Here is a 6943-nt window from a genome sequence, read left to right as displayed (position 1 = left end):
TCAGATTGATTTTGTCCCGTCATGAGTGAATTGTAGGAACAAGTACACTATCAATTCATGGCGAGATGATGAAGAAGGAGAAGGAGGAGGGATTCATGCCTAAAGACTTTCTTGTAGTTGAAATTACAAGTGGATCTATCAAGAGGAAGAAAAGGGACAGAAGTTTACAACTACCATCCATGACTTAAGATCATTGAAGACCCCGCATCACCAAGCTATGTGGAGGAGAATAGAAATCATATCCAAGAAGATATCTAGCACTAAGAAGAAATAATGACTTGACATTGCCACATCATCGAGCCACATGTCAATAGTGTCATTTCAAGTCATTTCATGAGTTGTCATATGCCACATCACTATTGTTGACCATGTATATTGTAATCAACTATATTGTAAAGTGGAAGTCCAAAGGACACACATGAATGTGAAAATTCATGTAAGTTGAAAATTCATAGGAAGTTGAACAGTAATGAGGGTAGTCAAAGAGTCAAAAGGGGGAAGCCTCACCCCTTGTTTATATATACCCCCTCATTGTATGAGTAAAGGAATTTTCACCTTGGCTCCTCCCACAAGGCATTAGAGAGATCAGATAGTTCTTTGAGGAGCAAGGAATGACTCCAATGTCCCACAGCTGGGGCTAGTGATATACATTTTAAACATGTGTATTGGAAATTTTCCTTAATAATAGAAGCCTTTTAAGGCTAACACGTTCTTCATGCATGGACTGTGAATGTTTTTAATACTATTATGTGGATGTTTGTATTTCATGTTCACTCTCACCTGTACTAAGATAGTTGAACTATTTTGGCTATTTTAGTGCTTATATTATTGAGAATGTGTTGTAATGTTTGTTACCATTATCCCATCCTTCTTGACTATTCTGTGTGATACTAGATAGATATTTCCTTGTTTGTTGATTGTACTGACCATTTCATCCACTATGGACTATTCCACTGGATGTTAGATGAGTCCTTCTCATTCATGTGTGTCTCTTCCTAGGTGGTACTATTACCTCTCACTTAGAGGCTCACTTTTCACTCCCCCTTTTCAGTAGAAGAACCTTGACACAGTTGCACTGCACACTCACCAGGCATGCTCCGCTTACTTTTCGAAGACACCATTACATCACTCTCTTGTGCTAATAGCTAGAGTCAAGGAAAATCTTTAAGGACTTATCAACTGGGCCTTTATACCAGATGGGACTCCTACACCAAACTGTGTGAGGTCTGATTTTTACTTCATATTGCAGAGATCCCCTAAATGGTTGTGGGTCCAACACCATCAACATTTATGGAGCTAGAAGGAGGGCCACCAATATTTTATAGCTAATAGATCCACTGACCCCATTATTCCATCTACTGCTCAAGGAAACAACATTCACTCCACCTCCCCTAATCATGCTTTTGAAGATAGTCACTCTTCCCAACCTAAGCCTGAACGTAAAATCCTGTATGATCAACTTCGGGCCATTTGTCCCATCACCTGTCAATTTGCAAAAGTTGTTGGATTGATTTGGGGAGCAATCACTCTTCCATATTCTTCAAAGAAAAATAAGGCCACCTCCATAGGGATAGTAGTCTCATTCGTTGAAGAAGTGGTTCTCTCCACTCTTGAAGAATTAGCAGATTCTACAGAATGGGAAGAAGAGCCTCCACTCTTTCACGGTGGTAACGAAGGCAACACCTTACTCTCAAGCTCAACTTTTGGGAGGATAGGTGGAGAGGAAGAAGAACCATCATATTAGGAAAAGGAAGAGGAGGACAATGAAGAGGAAGACATGGAAGATAAAAATTTGGACTAGATGACTCAGGGTCCACTAGCACTTTGAGGTTTCCTACACAAGATGCCATGGCATGCAGAGAAGCTCTTGATGAAATATGACCCTAAGAAGTCAATGAAGGTTGAAGATCACTTGGACAAATTCTACCTACATCTGCAAACACTTGAGGTACATTATGATGATGTTGCATGCATACATTTTCCATGTACCTTAGATGGTAGAGCAACTGTATGGTATCACCTCCTTCCTCCTAACTCCATCCAGAATTGGAGGGGATTCTAAAAAGACATTTCTTGAAAAAATTGATGAAGATAAGACCCCTGCCATGTTACTAAAGGAGTTGGGTAATCTTAATATGGAGCAAAGGGAAAAAGTTAAAGATTTCAATCAGAGGTTCAATCACATCTTGAACAAATTTTCTGAAAATGCAAAACCTCATGACTCCATCACTATAGATTATTACACTTCTGCCTTGCCAGAAAATATTGAGCAGTTTGTAACGTGAACTATGAGATAGAAATTGACAGAAAACTACAAGAAGGCTATTTCCATTGAGAAGGACTTGCGCGCTATTGGAGTCATCTCAGATGATGAATCAACAAAAGACTCCAAGGACATGGGTAAGAGGTCTCAGGCCTCCGTGCACAAGGCTAAGGAGAAAGAACCAAATGATCTTGAAATCCTAACTCGTCTCGTCAAGTCCCTGACCACTAAAATGGCAGAACTTAAACAAAGGAAAAGAGAGACTATCATGAGTAGCAAGCCCCCAAGTACCTATTCAAAATAATTCAACTTCTAGCAATATTAGCAAGTAGTCGACAAAGTATGCGTAGAGTTCCAATGTTGTCTTGAATATTGTGAAAATTGGCATGGATTCATATTGCACATTTCACGAAGAGAATCGTTTAGAAAAGATGTGCCCACAGTGGAACCAACTCATGAGAAGGATCATTGCATAGTTTCTTGATTAAGTCATGGTTGAGGAGTAGACTGAACATGATGAAGGGAAGGAAGAGGCTACTACAGCTGACGAAGCTCCAAGTATTAGGCATCTGTGTTCTCACAACCCAAAAGAGTATTGTCAATAAGAAGCCTCTGAATGATAGTCTGGATGAGAAGAAGAACAACCGTTAAAAACTATGAAGCAAAGGGCCAACCACTGTAATTGAGTTGCTGAAGAAAAAATTCAAAGACATTTCATTAAGAAAAATTAACCCACCGGCTAACTCAGCGCAGAACACTCAGAGCAATTCTGGGAATGCAGTCTTAATGAAAAGTGTTTCACATAGTAGTAAGGACATAATCATCCCTCTGGAAACTGCAAAAAAATTTCTATCCCTGAACACCTCAGTCAGTCTTCTCAATGTAGATTATAACATTATGGATGATATGAAGAAGTTTTGTACGAACCTATCCATGTTCGAACTCACAAATATCACGAGTCAGTGAGACATCATTCTACGTGAACATGGGAAAGCCTCTATAGGTAATGCTACTTCTTCAGACAAGGGATCTAGTAAGTCTCCTCACACTCTCACATCTGTACTTAATAAACTCATGATGGATGTAAACAAACTATGCCCGCCATTCTTGTTAATGTTCGGAATTTTCAATTTCAATGGACACATTTTCTTGGTTGATTCGGGTGCATAAGTGAATGTCATCCATTATCTGTTGCCAATAAAATCAATGCTAAATGGCAAAAGATAGATGAACAAATTATTCAGTTGGACAAAACTCATGTCTAGTAAATTGGTGAACTCAGAGATGTCATCATTTGTTTATCATCTAACACACGAGTCCACCAATGTATCAACATAGTGATTGTGGACATTCCGAAAGAATAGAGAGTGTTACTAAGAAGAGGCTGGTCTAGTAAGCTTAAAGGATACTTTTCCACAGACTAGTCACACTTATGGCTTCCGTACAAGGGCAGGAACAATCAGATACAAGTAGAATCAAAGAGATACATCAAGCACATGGTTACTCCCTTGAACAGACCGAACAATTCAATAGCTTTCGCAGAACTATAGTTTAGAAATTACTTTATGGAAACGCAACTGGGGTGTTATCTTGCAGAGCCATCCCTAGTCCCACCACACACACAGTTGGATCTCCTTGTCCAATTAGCGATAATGAACTCTGTATAGTTAGTAGTAGTAGTAGTAGTAGTAGTAGTGTGGTTAATAGTCTTTGTACATATGATATGTGGACTATGTATTTCGATGGATCCAACATGTTGGAGGTATCTCGAGATGCTTGTGTTTTAATAGACCTGTTGCAGAGAAAACATTTGATCTCTAGCTGCTTGGAATTCGAGTGCGCTAATAACATTGCAGAGTATGAAGCACTTATCTTGGACTTATAAAAGGTCGTCGACTTTAACGTTAGCATTTTGAAAGTGGTAGGTGACTCATAAATCATAGTGCGTCATGTATGTAACACCATACATTATGTATCACCTCTTCTTAAAAGTTATCAATAAGAGTTATGGCGACTCATCTCACATTTCCAAGATTTTAATATTATTTTCATTCCAAGAAGGCATAATGCAGTTACAGATGCCTTGGCAAATGCTGTTGCTGGGATGTAACTGTTAAGGAAAAAATTTTCTACCGAAATTCTGTATAAACCTTCCGTCTCGGATAATATCACTAATTTATGCTTTTTTAATGACAACCAACAGACACTGTGTTTTATGGCGAATGTTAATGTGTTCAAAGATGCAGCGATTGATGAGGATACGCATGAAAAGGAACTGAAATATGCAACTAATTCAAGTAAAGGGGACCTCATACCCAAGGGTGTCGTATCATTGGAGAAGTTGTATGATCTGCAGAACCTCTTCCGAGGACCCGTCAATGCCAAAACTCAAAGTTCCAGTCTATCGCATGAGAAGATCCACTTGGGAACTGAGAAGGACCTGTAATATGTCAAACTCGGTACTTTTTGTACACCACAAGAGCAGAAAGCCTTCATCTGCTTATTCAAGAAATACTGTGATATCTTCGCATGGGCGTACAATAAAATCAAGAAATATGACATTGAATCATCCAACATGTAATACGAATCAAGGAAAGGGCTAAGCCATTTCAATAGAAACTGAGGAAAGCTCATCCAACACTTGAGCCCCTCATATAAAAGGAGATGAGAAAATTGTTGGATGTTGGGATCATATACAACATGCGACATTCAATGTGGGTATCAAACTTGGCTCACATGAGGAAGAAGTATGGCGAGATCTCCCTGTTTGTAGATTTTGGGAATCTAAACCACGCCTTGGACAAGGATAACTACCCGATGTCGGCCATGGAGAAAATACTGCAAATAGTATCAAGGTCTGAAATGTTTTATTTTCTTGACAGATATTCAGGATATAACCAGGTTATGGTGGCAAAGCCTGACAGACTAAAAATGACATTTAGAATGAAGTGGGGCATGCTTGTGTTTCGATGAATGTCATTTGGGATAATCAACACCAAGGGAACATTCCAACATGCAATGGACATCACCTTCAATGGGCTCATTGGCCAGAGTGTAGTGGTCTATCTCGATGATTTAACAATATTCTCCAAACATATGTCAGATCACTTGTGCCATTTGAATAAAAATTTTGAGTGACGCTGCAAGTACGGTATATCCTTGAATCCCAAGAAGAGTATATTTTCGATTTCCAAGGGTAATCTCTTGGGACACATAATTGCTAAAAGTGGGATCAAGGTAGACCCAGATAGGGTCAGGACTATCACACAAATTCCCTTCCCAGTGAATAAGAAAGCCATGCAATCTTTCTTGGGGAAGATCAACTTCCTCCGCAAGTTCATCTCTGACTATGCCTAGATTGTTAAACCAATATAGGAGATGGTGAAGAAGGACGCAGTTTACAAATGGGATAAAAGGGAAAAGGATGTGTTTACCTGTATCAAATAGGCTATAGCAAAAGCACCTGTGTTGTATAACCCAGATTTCAGTAAAGACTTCTTTCCCTACACTTCTGCTTCTGACACCAATCTTTTTGGTGTTCTCACTTAGAAGGATTAGTTGAATAATGAACGACTTATCTCCTTCATGAGCTCAAGTCTAGAAGGATGAGAGCTTAATCACCCTACCATGGAAAAATAGGCTTATGCAGTGTAAAAGGTTGTAAAGCACTTTAGACTCTATCTGTTAAAGAATCACTGTGTTATCTTTGTTCCACACCCAACAGTTAGGTCACTACTTGTTCACCAAGAGCTGGGTGATAGGAGGGCAAACTAGAAGATTGGATTACAAGAGTATGATCTAGACATCAAGCCAGTTCACATAATCAAGAGTCATGGTCTTTGCAAATTAGCAGCAAAAGCAATAAACGTGAAAGAGGAATAAGAAGAGCTCACATGATGGGAGCAAGAGGTTGAAATGTATAACGTTGAGCGAGCCTTCCCCACTACTGATATCAACTTAAACAAGAACACAAAAAATTACAGATATAACCATAAATACATTGATGCAACAAAAATAACACTTCATTTCATTAATATCAAATACTGAAATATGCTTAAAAACAAAATGGAAATAATACTAACTTGGGTGATGGTAGCTTATCTTTGAGAAGCAATGTGCCAGCTACATGCCTTTGAACTGTGTTACAATGAGGCTCAAAGGCCATTTTATTATTCAGAAACAATAGAAAACCCTAAATATCCAAAAATCTAACTGTAGGAGATGCAGTGCCAAAACTACGGGCCCTGTTTAGGTAAATTGGTGCATCCACTTCTTGGGGTCGTAACTTTGGCATACAATCTTTGTTTGACATGCATAATACATCATTAGAAAGATCTATATGATTAATAAAACTTTTGAGTGGAAAACATGGTTAACAACCCAATTTTTCCTCGTTTTTCCCAAGAAATAGTCGTTTAGGGCCTGAAAACAGCTCATGAAGTTTAGGACCCAAAAAACTACCAAAAATAGTAAATCGTGCTATAATTAAGGAAACTGAAAAAATGAAAGAGCTAGTGGTGGGGGTCCAAGTGGACTAGGTGACTAGCCGCCAACATCCACCTAGATCAGTCCTCCCCCCTTAGGAATAAATGGTCCCCTTGCGTTGAGTGCCACCATTAGATGGGGAAACTTTTGTTGGAATTGGTCCCTAGTGAGACACTTTCCTTGGTTCAGGAGTTG

This window comes from Pinus tabuliformis, chromosome 1_2, assembly GCF_031772625.1.
Source record: "Pinus tabuliformis cultivar Carrire ecotype Pingquan chromosome 1_2, CPIR1, whole genome shotgun sequence".
NCBI lineage: Eukaryota > Viridiplantae > Streptophyta > Pinopsida > Pinales > Pinaceae > Pinus > Pinus tabuliformis.
Note: the sequence above shows the minus strand (reverse complement) of the source record.